Genomic DNA, 17,623 nt, shown 5'->3' with positions numbered 1-17,623 from the left:
CCCTACAAAGGACATGAACTCACCATTTTTGATTGCTGCATAATATACCATGGTGTATATGTGTCACATTTTCCCAGACCAGTCTATCATCGATGGGCATTTGGGATGGTTCCAGGTCTTTGCTATGGTAAACAGTGCTGCAATGAACATTCGTGTGCATGTGTCCTTATAGTAGAACGATTTATAGTCCTTTGGATATATACCCAGTAATCAGATTGCTGGGTCAAATGGAATTTCTATTTCTAGGTCCTTGAGGAATTGCCACACTGTCTTCCACAATGGTTAAACTAATTTACACTCCCACCAGTAGTGTAAAAGGGTTCCTATTTCTCCACATCCTCTCCAGCATCTGTTGTCTCCAGATTTTTTAATGATTTCCATTCTAACTCGCATGAGGTGGTATTTCAATGTAGTTTTGATTTGCATTTCTCTAATGACCAGTGATGAGCATTTTTCATATGTTTGTTGGCCTCATGTATGGTTTTTTTTTTTTTTGTAAAGTGTCTGTTCATATCCTTTGCCCATTTTTGAATGGGCTTATTTGTTTTCTTCCTGTAAATCTGTTTGAGTTCTTTGTAAATTCTGGATATCAGCCCTTTGTCAGATAGGCAAACTGCAAAAATTTTTTCCCATTCTGTTGGTTGCCAATTCACTCTAGTGACTGTTTCTTTTGCCGTGCAGATGCTGTGGAGTTTGATTAGGTTCGATTTGCCTATTTTGGCTTTTGCTGCCAATGCTTTTGGTGTTTAGGTCGTGAAGTCCTTGCCCACTTCTATGTCCTGAATGGTTTTGCCTAGATTTTCTTCTAGGGTTTTTATGGTGCCAGGTCTTATGTTTAAGTCTTTAATCCATCTGGAGTTAATTTTAGTGTAAGGTATCAGGAAGGGGTCCAGTTTCTGCTTTCTTCACATGGCTAGCCAGGTTTCTCAAAACCATTTATTAAACAGGGAATCCGTTCCCCATTGCTTGTTTTTGTTAGGTTTATCAAAGATTGTATGGTAGTAGATATGTTGTGTTGCCTTCGATGCCTCTGTTCTGTTCCATTGGTTGATATCTCTGTTTTGGTACCAGTACCATGCTGTTTTGATTACTGTAGACTTGTAGTATAGCTTGTAGGTAGTGTGATGCCTCCTGCTGTGTTCTTTTTGCTTAGAATTGACTTAGCTCTCTTTTGGTTCCATATGAAGTTTAAGGTGGTTTTTTCCACTTCTGTGAAGAAGGTCATTCGAAGCTTGATGGGGATAGCATTGAGTCTGTAAATTACTTTGGGCAGTATGGCTATTTTCACAATATTGATTCTTCCTAACCATGAACATGGAATGTTTCTCCATCTGTTTGTGTCCTCTCTTATTTAGTTGAGCAGTGGTTTGTAGTTCTCCTTGAAGAGGTCCTTTCCATTCCTTGTTAGTTGTATTCCTAGGTATTTTATTCTCTTTGTAGCAATTGTCAATGGCAGTTCATTCTTGATTTGGCTCTCTTTAAGTCTGTTATTGGTGTATAGGAATGCTTGTGATTTTTGCACATTGATTTTATATCCTGAGACTTTGCTGAAGTTGCTTACCAGTTTCAGGAGTTTTTGGGCTGAGACAACGGGGTCTTCTAGATATACAATCATGTTGTCTGCAAAGAGAGATAATTTGGCTTCCTCCTTTCCTATTTGAATACGCTTTATTTCATTTTCTTGCCTGATGGCTCTGGTGAAAACTTTCTGTACTATATTAAATAGGAGTGGTGAGAGAGGGCATCCTTGTCTAGTGCCAGATTTCAAAGGGAATGCTTCCAGTTTTTGCCCATTCAGTATGATATTGGCTCTTGGTTTGTCATAAATGCTTTAATTATTTTGAGATACATTCCATCAATACTGAGTTTATTTAGGGTTTTTAGCATAAAGGGCTGTTGAATTTTGTCAAAGGCCTTCTCTGCGTCAATTGAGATAATCATGTGGTTTTTGTTTTTGGTTCTGTTTATGTGGTAAATTACATTTATAGACTTGGGTATGTTGAACCAGCCTTGCATCCCTGGGATGAATCCTACTTGATCATGGTGGATAAGATTTTTGATGTGCTATTGCAATCAGTTTGCCAGTATTTTATTGAAGGTTTTTGCATCTATGTTCATGATGGATATTGGCCTGAAGTTTTCTTTTCTTGTTGAGTCTCTGCCGGGTTTTGGTATCAGGATGATGTTGGTCTCATAAAATGATTTGGGAAAGATTCCCTCTTTTTCAATTATTTGGAATATTTTCAGAAGGAATGGTAACAGTTCCTCTTTGTGTGTCTGATAGAATTAGGCTGTGAACCCATCTGGACCTGGGCTTTTTTTGTGTGGTAGGCTCTTAATTGCTGCCTCAACTTCAGACCTTGATATTGGTCTATTCATAGTTTCGGCTTCCTCCTGGTTTAGGCTTGGGAGGACACAAGTGTCCAGGAATTTATTCATTTCTTCCAGGTTTACTAGTTTATGTGCATAGAGTTGTTTGTAATATTCTCTGATGGTTTGAATTTCTGTGGAATCTGTGGTGATTTCCCCCATATCGTTTTTTTATTGAATCTATTTGGTTATTCTCGCTTTTCTTTTTCTCAATCTGGCTAGTGGTCTATTTTGTTGATCTTTTCAAAAAACCAGCTCTTGGATTTATTGATTTTTTGAAGGGTTTTTCTTGTCTCTATCTCTTCAGTTCTGCTCTGATCTTAGTTATTTCTTGTCTTCTGCTAGGTTTTGAGTTTCTTTAATCTTGCTCCTCTAGCTCTTTCAATTTTGACGACAGGGTGTAAATTTTGGATCTCTCCAGTCTTCTCATGTGGGCACTTATTGTTATATATTTTCCTCTAGAGACTGCTTTAAATGTGTCCCAGAGATTCTGGTATGTTGTGTCTTTGTTCTCATTGGTTTTGAAGAACTTCTTTATTTCTGCCTTCATTTCATTGTTTATCCAGTCAACATTCAAGAGCCAGTTGTTCAGTTTCCATGAAGCTGTGTGGTTCTAAGATAGTTTCTGAATTCTGAGTTCTAACTTGATTACACTATGGTCTGAGAGACTGTTTCTTATGATTTCAGGTCTTTTGCATTTGCTGAGAGTGATTTACTTCCAATTATGTGGTCAGTTTTAGAGTAGGTGTTATGTGGTGCTGAGAAGAATGTATATTCTGTGGATTTGGGGTGGAGAGTTCTATAAATGTCTATCAGGTTTGCTTGTTCCAGGTCTGAGTTCAAGCCCTGGATATCCTTGTTGATTTTCTGTCTGGTTCGTCTGATTAATATTGAAAGTGGAGTGTTAAAGTCTCCCACTATTACTGTGTGGTAGTCTAAATCTCTTTGTAAGTCATTAAGAACTTGCCTTATTTTTCTGGGTGCTCCAGTATTGGGTTCATATATATTTAGCATCGTTAGCTCTTCTTGTTGTATCAATCCTTTTACTATTATGCAATGTCCTTGTCTCTTTTTATCTTTGTTGCTTTAAAGTCTATTTTATCAGAGACAAGAATTGCAACTCCTTCTCTTTTTTTTTTTTTTTTCTCTCCATTTGCTTGGTAAATCTTCCTCCATCCCTTTATTTTAAGCCTTTGTGTATCCTTGCATGTGAGATGGGTTTCCTGGATACAGCACACTGATGGGTTTTGGCTTTTTATCCAATTTGTCAGTCTGTCTCTTTTGATTGGTGCATTTAGTCCATTTACATTTAGGGTTAATATTGTTATGTGTGAATTTGATACTGCCATTTTGATGCTAGCTGGATGTTTTGCCTGTTAGTTGATGCAGGTTCTTCATTTTGTTGATGCTCTTTAGCATTTCATATGTTTTTGGGATGGCTGGTACTGGTTGTTCCTTTCTATGTATACTGCCTCTTTCAGGACCTCTTGTAAAGCAGGCCTGGTGGTGACAAAATCTCTGAGTACTTGCTTGTTCACAAAGGATTTTATTTTTCCTTCAATTGTGAAGCTCAGTGTGGTTGATATGGAATTCTGGGTTGAAATACTTTTCTTTAAGAATGTTGAATATTGGCCCCCACTCTCTTCTCGCTTGTAGGGTTTCTGCCAAGAGATCTGCTGTGAATTTGATGGGCTTCCCTTTGTGGGTGACCCGAACTTTCTCTCTGGCTGCCCTTAGTATTTTCTCCTTCATTTCAACCCTGGTGAATCTGACGATTATGTGCCTTGGGGTTGCTCTTCTTGCAGAATATCTTTGTGGTGTTCTCTGTATTTCCTGGACTTTAATATTGGCATGCCTTACTAGGTTGAAGAAATTTTCCTGGATAATATCCTGAAGAGTATTTTCCATCTTGGATTCATTCTCTTCATCACATTTTAGTACACCTATCAAATGTAGATTAGGTCTCTTCACATAGTCCCACATTTCTTGGAGACTTTGTTCATTCCTTTTTGCGCTTTTTTCTCTAATCTTGGCTTCTCATTTTATTTCATTGAGTTGATCTTCAACCTCTGATATCCTTTCTTCTGCTTGGTCAGTTCGGCTGTTGAGACTTGTGCATGCTTTGCGAAGTTCTCGTGTTGTGTTTTTCAGCTCCATCAATTTACTCATATTCCTCTCTAAGTTGTTTATTCTTGTTATCATTTCCTCAAATCTTTTTTCAAGGTTCTTAGTTTCTTTGCATTGAGTTAGAACATGTTCTTTTAGCTCACAGAAGTTTCTCATTACCCACCTTCTGAAGTCAGATTTCATCATTTCATCACACTCATTCTCCATCCAGCTTTGTTCCCTTGCTTGTGAGGGGTTGTGGTCCCTTGTAGGAGGCATGGTGTTCTGGTTTGGGGTGTTTTCCTCCATTTTGCACTGGTTTCTTTCCATCTTTGTGGATTTATCCACCTGTCATCTGAGTAGTTGCTGACTTTTTGATTGGGTCTCTGAGTGGATGTCCAGATTGTTGATGAAGTATTTCTGTTTCTTAGTTTTCCTTCTAACAGTCTAGCCCCTCTGCTGTAGGACTGCTGAGATCCACTCCAGGCCCTGCTTGCCTGGGGAACTCCTGTAGCAGCTGTGGAACAGTGAGGGTTGCTACCAGTTTCTTCTTCTGCTATCTTTGTCCCAGAATAATGCCCACCTAATGTCAGTCTGATCAGTCCTTTGTGAGGTGACTCTTTGGATATACAGGGGTCAGGGAGCTACTTGAGGAGAAAGTCTGTACTTTATAGGAGCTCAAGTGCTGAGCTGTGAGCTCCATTGTTCATTCAGGGCTGCTAGGCAGGTACGTTTAAGTCTGCTGCAGCACAACTCATAAGGCCCCTTTTTTTCCTCAGGTACTCTGTCCCGGGGAGTTAGGGCTTTATTTATGAGTATCCATTGCACTGTCCTGCCCAGCAAGGAGGCAGTCTAGTCACTGCCTGCCTGCCAAGGCTATGCTGAGCTGCTCTGGGCTCCGCCCTGCTGCCATGGGCTCCACCCTGTTGCCGTTGGCTCTGCCCTGCTGCCGTGGGCTCCGCCCTGCTGCTGTAATTCCCTGTAGTCCTATTTATATGGGTGTGATTAGAACTGCCGTGGCGATGGTGGCCCGCCTCTGTAATGGTGGACTCTCTCTGTTATGGCAGGTTGCCTTGGCAATGGCAGGCTGCATCAGCAATGGCAGAGTACCTCCATAGGGTGGAGTGCCTCGGTAAAAGTGGACGCTCCTCCCCCACTGAGCTGCACCATCCTGGGTTCAACTATGCTTGCCATGAAACTCTCAACCCCGAGCATTTCCTATTGCTGTTTTGTTTGTTTTTGTGGCGGTGGGACCCGCCGAGCCTGATCACCTGGCTCCCTGCCTCAGAGCCCTTTCTTTTTGAAGTTGAATGGTCAACTCTCTCCCAGGTGTTCCAGTTGCCTGCTGAAAGGACTCTGGGATCTGTGTGATTTCCCATGCAGCAACCCATTGCACCGGCTGAAACAATGTCGCTGCCCGGGTATCTCCTTGCCTGGCTTACTGTTTAAGTCCTGTTTAATCAGATGAATGTGCTAATCTGCCTTCCCAAATCTGAAATTGCTGGTTTATCAGGGCAACCAGACCAGTGTATTTTGTACAGAGTGTCGCTGTGCTGCGGCACTGGCCAAGACAGCCATGCCGGCCAAAACAGCTGCACTGGTGGCCCGTGGGGCTCCTATACCTGGGAATCTCCTGGTCTGTGGGCAATAAAGATCTATCAGGAAATGCGGCATCCACTCACCCTCTGTGCTTTCACTGGGAGCTGCAATCCTGAGTTGCTCCTATAGCGCCATCTTCTCCTCTCCCCTTATAGCATGTTTTAATAATTAGTTTTAAAGGTCCCTTGATTAATGTTTGCCATCACTTGCAAGCTTAAACAACTTTAAATACTTCAAACTGTATTTATGAATTGTGTTGTTAAAATTTAAAGTACTTAAATTATTTTACTTATAAAACTTGAGTTCTAAAACAACTTTATATTTAATAAATTAAACTTGTTAGCATAAGGAATCATACATTTTCATAAATGTTTCAACACTGTCTATAAATCTAGTAAGATTTTGTCATACAACACAAGCCAAAATTGATAACTATTTTATATTTTAAGGTGGAATAATGAAACTGACTTGCAACTCTATGGAAACCAATTCCATAAGAATTATTATATAAAGCATCAAATATGCTATTAACACCATGGTTAGATTATCTTAAACTTTTATATCACTGTCTTAGCCAGTTTTATGTTGCTATAACAGAATACCACAGACTGAGTAATTCATAAAGAAAATAAATGTATATCTTACAGTTCCTGTGGCTGGAAAGTTCAATATCAAGGTGCCATCATCTAGTATGGACTTTAATGCTGTATTATCCCACAGCAGAATACAAAAGGGCAAGAACACGTGAGGGCAAGAGACCAAACTCACAGCCTCGAGCCCTTTTATAATTGGCATTAATCCCTTCATAAGGGTGGTGTCATCATGATCTAAATACCTCCCATTAGGCCTCACATTTCAACACTGTTAACTAGGGATTAAGTTTCCAGCACATGCTTTTGGGGGGATACATTTAAACCCTAGCAATCACTGAATTCTCAGTCTTCCCATGGTTGAAAGGCACTTAACTATTAAAGTAATATTTATGTCATAACAGGGTATTTTAAGGAATAATTTCTGTCTTAGTTACAATTGTTTAAAAAACATAGATTTTAGGCTGGATATGGTGGCTGATATCTGTAATCTCAACACTTTGGGAGGCTGAATCAGGCAGCTCACTTGAGGCCAGGAGTTCGAGACCAGCCTGGCCAACATGGTCAAACCTCATCTCTACTAAAAATCCAAAAATTAGCCAGGTATGGTGGCACAAAACTGTAATCCCAGCTACTCAGGAGGCTGAGACATAAGAATCACTTGAACCTGGGAGGCAGAGGTTGTACCACTGCACTCCAGCCTGGGTAACAGAGACTCTGTCTCAACAAAAAAATTAAATTAAATTAATAAAAATTTAAAACATAGATTTTGCCAGGATCACTAACTGGATTTTTTTTCATAAGTCCTGTTAGAGTATTCTGAATTGTCTTTATTTTATAAGGGAAGAATTTTAAAACTAAGAGAGCAGTAGGTCTCAGTGCCTCAGAGTCAGCAAAATCTGTTTCCACTTTATACACATTAATTACACAATTACATGTTGCATTTTTGCTCTTATACTATGCCGATGTTTTCTCTAACACTAAAGATGATTAAATTTGACACAATCTAATCTTTCCTTCATAAGATCCCTAACTTTTCAGATATACTTTCTATGACATAAAATGCTATCTAATAGAGCATGGAGATCTCTGATGGCAGTGCTTGATTGTTTGAGGCACTTCCAAGAACATTTGACTCACACTAACTAGTGGCCCCTGAAGGGAAGCCTCCTGTGGGCCTCTGCAAAAATAAGAGGAATGTATAAGATGAAAGCCATTCTTCTTTAGCTGGATGTCTTCCACTCTAAATGTGGTTCCAAGAAGCCCAAGAGACTTTTTGTGACCCTAAGGAGACAAGGCTAAAATGTAGCAAACATGCCAAGGTTGACAGTGCTAAAATCTGCAAGCATGCTGCCCCAAGCTTCTTATTACGTGAGATAATATATGTTCTTTTGCTCACCCACTTTCAGTTGTATTTTTGCTACTTGCAGCCCAAATCTCCTTAACTAATAAAATAATCCATTAAAGCTTCCACAACATCAATGAGATAAGAGGTTCAATCCACATGAATAGGGTAAACTGGATACAGAGAGCCATACTGGATAACCCCATACATGAAATAATATCACTAGTTTCAACCTACACATAGCAGTGTATCCCATGCAAAGGGTGTATATATAGAGTAGTTCCAATGCAAAGAGGTCCTTAAGGCATTTATTATCTAATGTTTATCTATGGTGAATAAAAACAATATGAAAAATAAAAGCTACAGAGCTTATATCAATAGTGTTTCAACCTAAATATATCAGCAAATGGTCAGTTGGGCTACTATGTGTTCTGGTTTTCAAATCAGAACCATTACTATGGTTTCAAATCAGCCACTCCAAAGAAGCAAAATTTATTTACTTACAAAGCTGGAATCAAGGCAGTGCTCAGCAGGGAAAGCTTGCCTTTGTTCTGTCAGCACCAGCCAAAGCATCTGATGTTGTAATCATCTGTATTAGGCTGTTTTTGCATTGCTTTAAAAAAAAAAAAACTTGGCTGGACACAGGTGGCTCATGCCTATAATCCCCTATAATACTTTGGGAGGCTGAGGCAGGTGGATCACTTGAAATCAGGAGTTTGAGACTAGCTGACCAACATGGTGAAACCCAGTCTCTACTGAAAATATAAAAATTATCCAGGAGTGGTGGTATAATCCTGTAGTCCCAGCTACTCAGGAGGCTAAGGCAGGAGAATCACTTGAACCCAGGAGATGGAAGTTGCAGTGAGTTGAGATTGTACCTGTGCACTCCAGCCTGGGCAACAGAGGAAAACACTATCTCAAAAAAATGAAAAAATACCTGAGGCTGGGTAATTTATAAAGAAAAGAGGTTTAACTGGCTCACAGTTCTGTAGGTTATACAAGAAGCACAGTGCTGGCATCTGCTTCTGGTGAGGCCTCAGGAGACTTATAATCATGGCAGAAGGTGAAGAGGGAGTAGGCATCTCACATGGCAAGAGTAGGAACAGAGGGGAGGGGAGGTGTCACACACTTTTAAACAATCATATCACAGGAAAACTCACTTGCTGCTTCATGAGGTTAGCACCAAGACATGAGGGATCTGCCCCTATAACCAAAACAGCTCCCACAGGCCCCACCTCCAACACTGGAGATAAGAATATAACATGAGATTTGAAAGGGACAAACATCCAAATCATATCACCATCCAAAAACCCAGCATTCACGGAGAACTCAAACCCCTGGGGACTGAAACAGCTGAGGCTCCTGAGACATCTATCCCTGTGAGCCCTCTCCACAGTGTCTCTGCAGCATGCTGGATTGAGGGTACATGGACTTCTTACAAGATGAATGTCCCAGCCAGGTGCCAAGGCTCATGCCTGTAATCCCAGCATTTTGGGCAGATCACAAGGTCAGGAGTTTGAGACCAGCCTGGTCAACATGGTGAAATCCCGTAAACACCAAAAACATTAGCCAGGTATGGTGGTGCATGTCTATAATCCCAGCTACTCGGGAGGCTGAGGCAGCAAAATTGTTTGAACCCAGGAGGCAGAGGATGCAATGAGATTGGGTAACAGAGCGTAACTCCATCTCAAAAAAAAAAAAAAAAAAAAAGATGAACATCCCAAGAGGAACAGAGGCATGCAGGAGCTATCTTATTTTATGAACTAGCTTTGGAAAACATGTATAGCCTCAATTTCACCTCATTCTGTTTTTTAAGGCAGTCACATAGACCCTTCTCAGTTGAAGGAAATGGAAATTGACTCTATCTCTTCAAGAAGGAGTAAAAAAAAAGCATGTGGGACCGGAAATACTAATGCACTCATTCCTGATATAGTGTACCCAACTATGACATCATAGGTGTTTGTCAGTTACAGCCAAAGTGATTCCTTCAAAGAGACAGACTTTAAATCAAATCTTAAAGAATTTGAGAGACCTTGACTGTCATACAAAGTCTGTTTTTCAAGATAACACTTTTTAAAGCAGTCATATAAGTGTACAGTTTATATCCAGAAGCAAAGAAACAGATATTCTACTGAGAAGTTCTCAATGGCTTCACTATCTTAATTTATAAATACCCCAAATCTAATCCCTGTTCCCCTTATGTACATGTGCCAAATAATCCTAGGAGTAAACATTGTGGAAGCTTTTTGTGACACAGAATTTGACTAAATAAACACAAATACCTTCAACCTTTAAACCTTTCCTCAAGCTTAGATGAAGCTAAGTTATAAATAAACTCTAGTGGATTTAATACTGAAAAAAAAAGTCAGCGGTAAAGTTTTGCTTTGAAATAAAATGCAGCTCTTTTATGTCAGGGATTTCTGTCCCTTGTGATGAATACACTACTGTAGTCTCCACCCTGCCTAGAGCACTGCTTTGCAAATAATAAAATGAATGCATAAATAAATAAAACTGCCATCTATGCAATGCTTTACAGTTTATAAAGCACTTTTATATATTTTGCTTCATATAACTTTTGACATAAATATTATCATTACTGGATTCATTTAAAAAAATAGAAAAGGTGAGAAATCAGTAAAGTAAGTAAATTCCCTGAAGTCACAGATACAGTGAAGTGTAAGAAATAAAAGTTGAATCACAAATTTTTATTAAAAATCCCATGCCCTTTTCAGTGATTGTTAATAACTTTCATATATTTTTATAAGTTTCTGGCATGAATTTTTGCTTTGCTGACTTTCCCAAAATAGCCCTGAAGTATACAAAAACCGTCATCCTTATCCCACATGTTCTCTGTCAAGATCACTGTTAAATTTTTAATTACTAAATATAGAATGTTTTAGCTATTCATGTTTTATCTTATTTACTTGTTAATATTTCTAATATTGCTCCAATGAATAATTTCAACACAGCTAGAATATAACTAAAACTTTTTTTCCACCAAACAAGGCTACAGGAAGCAGATTATTCAGGCTTCACAATGTTAAGGCTGGAGAAAAATTGTAAAAGAAAGGGTCAGTAATCTAGCATCATGTTAATTTATCAAAGTAATAATAAATACTTAATGCATGGAAATATCTAATAACAGAAACCAACTCTGTTACAAGAAAGGGCATATTCATATGCAATGAATGGCCATAATTAGGATACATTTGCATATTTACCTTGGGGAAGTTTTCTCAGGGAATTTAATTTGCATTTTGGCCCAGAATATCTCAAAAAAGATATCTATAAAGAAAAACTGAAGGTTTTTCCAAATCCATGTATGCCAGAGTTTAGAAACTCCCTGGTGCTCAGTTTTTCCATGTATTAAGGAAAGAATTAAATGAGACAGTGTGCTCTTAACAAGAGAATCATCACTTGAAGTGAATGGCATTCTCCTCCTCGTCATTCTCCAAGGACAGAATGCCTCCCAGATCCCGGGCTCAGAGAAAACTATTTCATTGCTGAGACTTCAGAGAAGGAAGAGGAAAGAGAAAAATATGTTACCTTACAATTAACTGTGAAGCAAAGCTTCCACATATTTTCTATTTAGGAAACATGGAAACCAGAATGTGTCTTCAAGATAATAAATATACTCTCTCTTTCTAGGAGGTCTGGTGCTTACACAAACATAAAGCAAACCTGGTGGATTGTATTGGAATCAAGGCTCCAAAAACCAGTCAGTATAACACGGCCTAGAAGTCTTGGCAAGACTCCTACCTTTGCCTGCCTTTGCGGATAACTGTTCAGAAGCAGGATTTAAGGCCTCAAGGAAAGGCCTGAATCCAGTTTCCCGGAACTGTGTCTTTAGAGCATCAGAGAAAGAAGTCTTCACCCTGCAAGAAGGGCAAAAGCAAGGTGGAACAGGAGCATTTCACTGGGGATAAACACCCAACTTTAGAATGAGGAGCAGGTCAGAGAATTAGAACAAAGGGTCATCTATGTGCTAGGACAGGTAAGTGAGGAGGTAAGTGATGAAGTCACAAAGCAAGATCCCTGTCCCTGAAAACGGACACAAACACAAACTCTAGATAATTTTGAGCCCCCCAAATACTGCCCAAGATTCCTTCACTTGCTCCTCCCCGGAACAGCCACGTTTCCAAAGACCGAAGGAGCACACAGCTTGGGGATGGAGGGAGCTGTTGAGTGGTCTTAATATGTAAGTACCACAGGAATATCAAGGAACATGCAAAAGGAATCACTCTCATTACCCTCAATTGTCTGACAGATGAAAGACCAGAAGCCTCTATCAGAGCAGAGCTACTGGTTGAATCCACTCCTGCCAACTGAAAAAACCATTGGAAGCTGAAGCCGTTACTGGAAAGACTATTTTCCACTAGGGTCACTACTGAAGGAACAGCTGCTGGAAGTTGGTACTGGGGGTAGCTGCTGAGAGCAACATAATAGAACCTTTCCCTCCAGGCACTGCTTGAAGCAGCAGGTAGTTTCACGCTGGGCACCACCTGCAGTTCAGCAATCTCCAGCTCACTCTATTTTATTTAAGATTACCTTTAGGAGAAAAAGGAGTTACTCCCCTATCTAAAGGAAGGGTAGAAATTGTTGTTATTCATTTTCTGTCTTACTACAGAAAACAAAAATTCGTCATGTCAATAAAAAGACCTGAAACTCACCTAGCCCTCCCATTTCCAGCCAGAAGAAAGAGGGACATGGAAAGATAGTCTCATACATGCAATTTTGTGAAGAACAAGTTCAAAATGAACAGGCTCTGGAATGCCTTTTTGTAAGCATCATTCTTTTTCTAAGCCTCTGGACTGAGGTAAGTTGTTTCTAATTCTAAAAAAACAGAAAAATGAGTTCTCAACGTTTTCTATAGGTGGTGACATTCCTGTAGTCATTGCTATTGTTAAAGGTCAATTAATCTTGCGTTATTTCCATAAATAATTGAAATTTTTTTCTTTCTTTAGGTTTTTAGAGTACAGATCTTTGCTTTCTGGTTTTGGTCAGTCTGGGTTTTATTAAAATTAATATACCTCAAAAAAACCACCTAAACCTGCCAGAGGTTTTAAGTTTATTTCCAGTCTGTGCAGACTATGACCTCTGCTGGGAATTTTCACTGAATTTGTAAAGAACAAAGAGTTTTAGTTCCATCACAACCTAAAAACAAGAAAATGTGACACCAACACTAAAATCCATCTACAAATGACCACTTTTTAAAGCAAGAACTATGAACAAGTAACTTTCTTTAAAATGTATTTTAATGCTAAGACTGACAGTAAGGATTTACTTTACATGAAAGCCTGCAGCATAATTCTAGGAAAGTATTTTAATCTATATTTTTAAGTATAAAAAAGTCATGACTGTTCTTTGAAGTAAATATTACAGAGAAATATTGAAAGAAGATGAGAGACATTGGATTAAAACATAGTTTTGCTCTGCTCAGCTCAAAGCCTGATTCAGATCAGGAGGTTACATGGCATTCTAGACATACCACTGGGGTTTTATTGTTTTGTTTTGTTTTGTTTTGTTTTGTTTTATTTTGTTTTTGCTAGGTATCCTTTCCCTCATTCCTACCTCAGGATTTAGTAAAATTTTAAGTAGCAACAATAGAGATCTACCTCTTTTTACATATTTGTTAGTGATCACTACTTGAAGATTTTATGCTCAAATCTTGCTATAGATCAATTTCAGTAGTCATTCTACTGTGGTAATACACTCAATAAAAATAAGACTATCTAGGCATAGTGGTTGCATTTAGAAGCCCTCTTTTTATTAGCTTTAAAAGTTTGGGATGGGACTACGTAAAGTAAAATCTGGTGTGGGCTCTCTGTGTAATATTGTTATACACATGTAGTAAAACATCTTTGATAGGCCACGTAACAGTTTTATCTATAACATAGCTTAGGTGCTTAATCACACACTAAAAATTGGAAGTGATAAGATTAAATACATCACGAAAAACACAAGCTTAACAACAAAAGGAGTAAGTACAACAAAGAATATCAAGTATCATTTTCACAACGTAAAATCCTAAATTTTTAAAACTTCCTTCATTTTTCAAATTTTAAACAATGAACATTTATAATTTTATATCCCAAAATTAGACATCTGTTTAAAATATATAGATGTAACATTATCAATTGAAAAAAATTAAATAACCATTTAAGCAAAACTTTACACTTAAATCTAAAAGAAGGCCAAGGGTGGGAGAAAACAAAGAATTCTGTTAATGTACTTGTTTCTTGTTTTTTCATGATATGGTGATGAAGTTGTGCTCTGCCCAGTCCAAAGTCTTCCTAATACCTAGAGTTAAAGGAAGTCTTCTGTGCTCCTAATTAAAGTTAACCAAACATTCTAGCGGTCAGAATCACAAAGGTGTCTCAGGAAGCAATTGCTTTAATAAGTCAACAAAAATTGAGTAATGTCTTCATCTCACAACCAAGGCTGTGTCCCGACAGTACCTTTGAATAAGAGATCATTCAAGCACTCTTACTTCAGTAACAAGATCTATGCCCAGAAACTTGATGCCTACCTCTTAGATGTTGAAGAGACTGGTATTTTTGGCCTCCTCAAAGTGAATATCCTATTTAGCCCCAGTCTTAGAAATAATCATATTATATTTACTCTCCAGTCACTTAGAAAATTAATGGCTTGAACTAGAACCAGATTCAAAACTCATATGTCCTAAAGAAGCCCATTTCCCATTGGGAGATATTTTGATTGATTCTGTCCCTCACTACTAAGATGTCATCAAAAGATGAAGCACCTTCCCCATGCCTCTACACACACACACACACACACACACACACACACACTCCATCACACCTCAAAAGAATATAGATGTTTTGACTTTCCTTAGAAAGTCTCAAGGCTTGTCACCATCAATTAGAAAGCATCTTGAAGGAAAATAGAAGAGACTATCAATCTGCATAACTCTGATAAATTTTGCAAAGTGTTGATTGTCTTTTAAGTGTGTAACAGAGTGGGAAAAGTGAATAATCTGTCTCATGTAAAGAAGTCTCAGCATGACAATTTTCCCATGGGATAAAATAATCAAGGAAAGAAAATATTTTCTTAACTGTATTAGACAACTTTTGCAATTAGATCACATCTTCAGGCACCACTGAGTGCTTCCCTACACAAAAGAATTTGGTATCTGTTCTTGTGGGTAGTTACTTGAGAGAGGAAATTAAACATTTCTAGAAAGGAGACTCAAATGGGCAAGAGTTATAAGAATGGTAAAGAAGAATGAAGAAAATGTCCTGGAGAGCACTAGAGCAGACATCAGAAAAGACGGTGAAAAATAATGCCCTGAACTTTTCAGGGGTAGAAGAAAGCAAGACTAAGAGGAGAAAGCTGCTATAGGGGGCAGGAAGTGGTGTTTTCTGCTTCCTGGAAGAGAAAGAAGTTACAAAAACTAAAAAAAAAAAAAAAAAAAAAAATTGAAATCCTGATACAGTTTACCTGCTAAAAATAAGGACTTGTTCAGGAAAAAGTCAACTGCTACTTAAATGAGCAACAAAGGATTCTGCCAGAAGCCAGCATTCCAGCAGCATCCTTCTGAGAATTGAATCATAACAGCTAACATTTATTGAACACTTGCAGTGTGCCAGACACAGTTCTAAACATTTTATATGTATTAACACACTTAATCCTCATAATAACTCTATGAGCAACTAACTGAAGCCAAAGCAAATCTGGGAACAGAGTACAGGGTGGAAGGCAGAAAATCTCTCCTGGCCCCTCAAAGATTATGACGGCTCTATTGTCATTCCCAACGTTGAACTCCATGAGCCTGGACATTGAGAGATTCTCCATCACTTCCTGTAGGCTGCAAGTCCAACGTTTTGTGTTCAAAACAAAAACAACTCCTTAATGAAGACAGTTAAACAAGGAGTGCTGTGATATCTACTGTACTTTCCAGGAGATAACCAAAGTCAAGTATGATGCCAGGGATGATTCTAACAAAGGCTAATATTGATGTTCAGTAAACAGTGACTGCTTCAACCTTACGTTTAAAAAATAAATAAATAAAGATTTTTAGCCAAAGTAACAACAAACGGGAAGACAGAGCCACATCTCTGAGAATGTTGTCTAATGACAGTTTGTTTTGACCTTTTTGGGGTGGGGGGTAGAGGATTTCAGTTTTAATGGAACTATTACGTTTAAAAAATAAGGGGGAAATTAAAAGATATTTTTAAATGACGTTAGAAAATACAAACTACAGAGACATTCATCATACTTGTTTTCACCGTTGGTGATTTATGAGTTTCCACTTAGACCGAGAAATAAACAAAGAAAATGTGTTAAACCCTAATTTTTCTAGGAAAAACAAACAAAAGTTCAGCCACTTCACAAAAGGTGCCTATACTCTTTATTTCAATTTCCTGCAAAAAAATTTCTCTCTGTTCTCTCAGCAGTATTCTTTGCCCCTTTTAAATTTCCAAACTCTGTTCTGAAGCTGTTTTATGATTGTTTTCAAAGGCTTCTGGTAAAGTATTGGAGAATATTTGTGTGTGTGTGTGTGCGCGTGCGCGCACACACACACACACACATACACAAGTGCATTCATGTGTGGTTTTAACAGTAAAAATAAGAAACTACCTTTCCATTTGGGTTAGAACTGAGATGAAATGAGGAATGGCCGCCACCAAGCAGAAAATGTGCTCACTTTATGTGTGCCAGTTAATTACGACACTTCAGAGGCGTTTCCGAAAGGATAAGGCAAGCTGCATAAATTTAGCTGTAATCCAGGCAGGCAAAACTAATTTGCAGGGGATGGCCTTATCTAGCCGCTGCAGCTTTCTCAGAAAATTAACCTTGGATATTTGGGCCCAATTCAGAAAGTGTTTGATTTTTTTTTCCTTTCCCTGCTCAGCATAAGAGAATTTTTGAATTCAATACAATACCTGACTTTTAAGAGGCACTATGAATGCTGTTGGCAGTTCAGAGTTATTACTGACAAGCAAAAATATATTTTTATATATACATATAGATGATTGTCCTTCATGCCCATTATCCTGCCTTCTTACATGTGCATCAGAGGGTTTATCAGTGTAGGTATAAGGGATTTCTCGGATTAAGAGAAGGGTGCAACTCGTTTTTAATGTACTTAGAAAAATTCATCAAAGTTCATTGCAGAATAAGTCATGCATACTGACTTGTTCATTCCAGTGGAAATGAAGAAATCCCCATAAAAATAGAAGTTTAATGAAGTGTTAGAGCCAAGTCTTGCCTGTCATTGCAGTTATCACTGATTTAGACCCTTCCTTGATCTCCCACTATTAATTAATCTCACACTGCACAGTTAAAACTTTCCCGTATTGTGTATCATGCAATCATTCACTCCATCAATATTTACTGAAGTCCGTGTGATTTTCATGTTTTCTCATTTAATCCTCATGTTATCCCTGTTTGCATTTCACTAGTTTTACCAGCACAAGAGGTAAAGGTTTTATATATATGATTTTGTATGTCAATCCACTTCAGAATTTCTCAAAGCAATGACAGTAAGCATCAGTGGAACTCACCTGTTTGGATGTAAGATTTAAGGCTTTTTTCCCCAAAATCTAATTTTAACTTTTTTTGACTAATTTATTTATAATGCAAATATTAC

General features: G+C 38.3%; 2 long non-coding RNA genes across 6 annotated transcripts in view; one reads left to right on the top strand and one right to left on the bottom strand.

The window, feature by feature from the left end:
- Positions 1–13,988, bottom strand: part of LOC118143675 (uncharacterized) — a 138,360-nt gene extending 124,372 nt beyond the window's left edge. For both annotated transcript variants that reach the window (XR_004727984.3, XR_013523723.1), the window contains exon 1: positions 11,770–13,988. This is a non-coding gene — a long non-coding RNA (uncharacterized LOC118143675). The remainder of the gene's footprint in view (positions 1–11,769) is intronic.
- LOC118143674 (uncharacterized) overlaps positions 12,079–17,623 on the top strand; it is a 45,087-nt gene continuing 39,542 nt past the window's right edge. For 3 of the 4 annotated variants that reach the window (XR_013523721.1, XR_013523720.1, XR_013523722.1), the window contains exons 1-2: positions 12,079–12,208; positions 12,638–12,826. This is a non-coding gene — a long non-coding RNA (uncharacterized LOC118143674). Of the gene's footprint in view, positions 12,209–12,637; positions 12,827–14,276; positions 16,515–17,623 lie in introns of those variants that run through there. The other variant, XR_004727981.3, reaches the window with a different exon arrangement.

This window comes from Callithrix jacchus, chromosome 11, assembly GCF_049354715.1.
Source record: "Callithrix jacchus isolate 240 chromosome 11, calJac240_pri, whole genome shotgun sequence".
In the NCBI taxonomy this organism is placed as follows: domain Eukaryota; kingdom Metazoa; phylum Chordata; class Mammalia; order Primates; family Cebidae; genus Callithrix; species Callithrix jacchus.
This window is presented reverse-complemented; position numbering and strand designations above follow the sequence as displayed.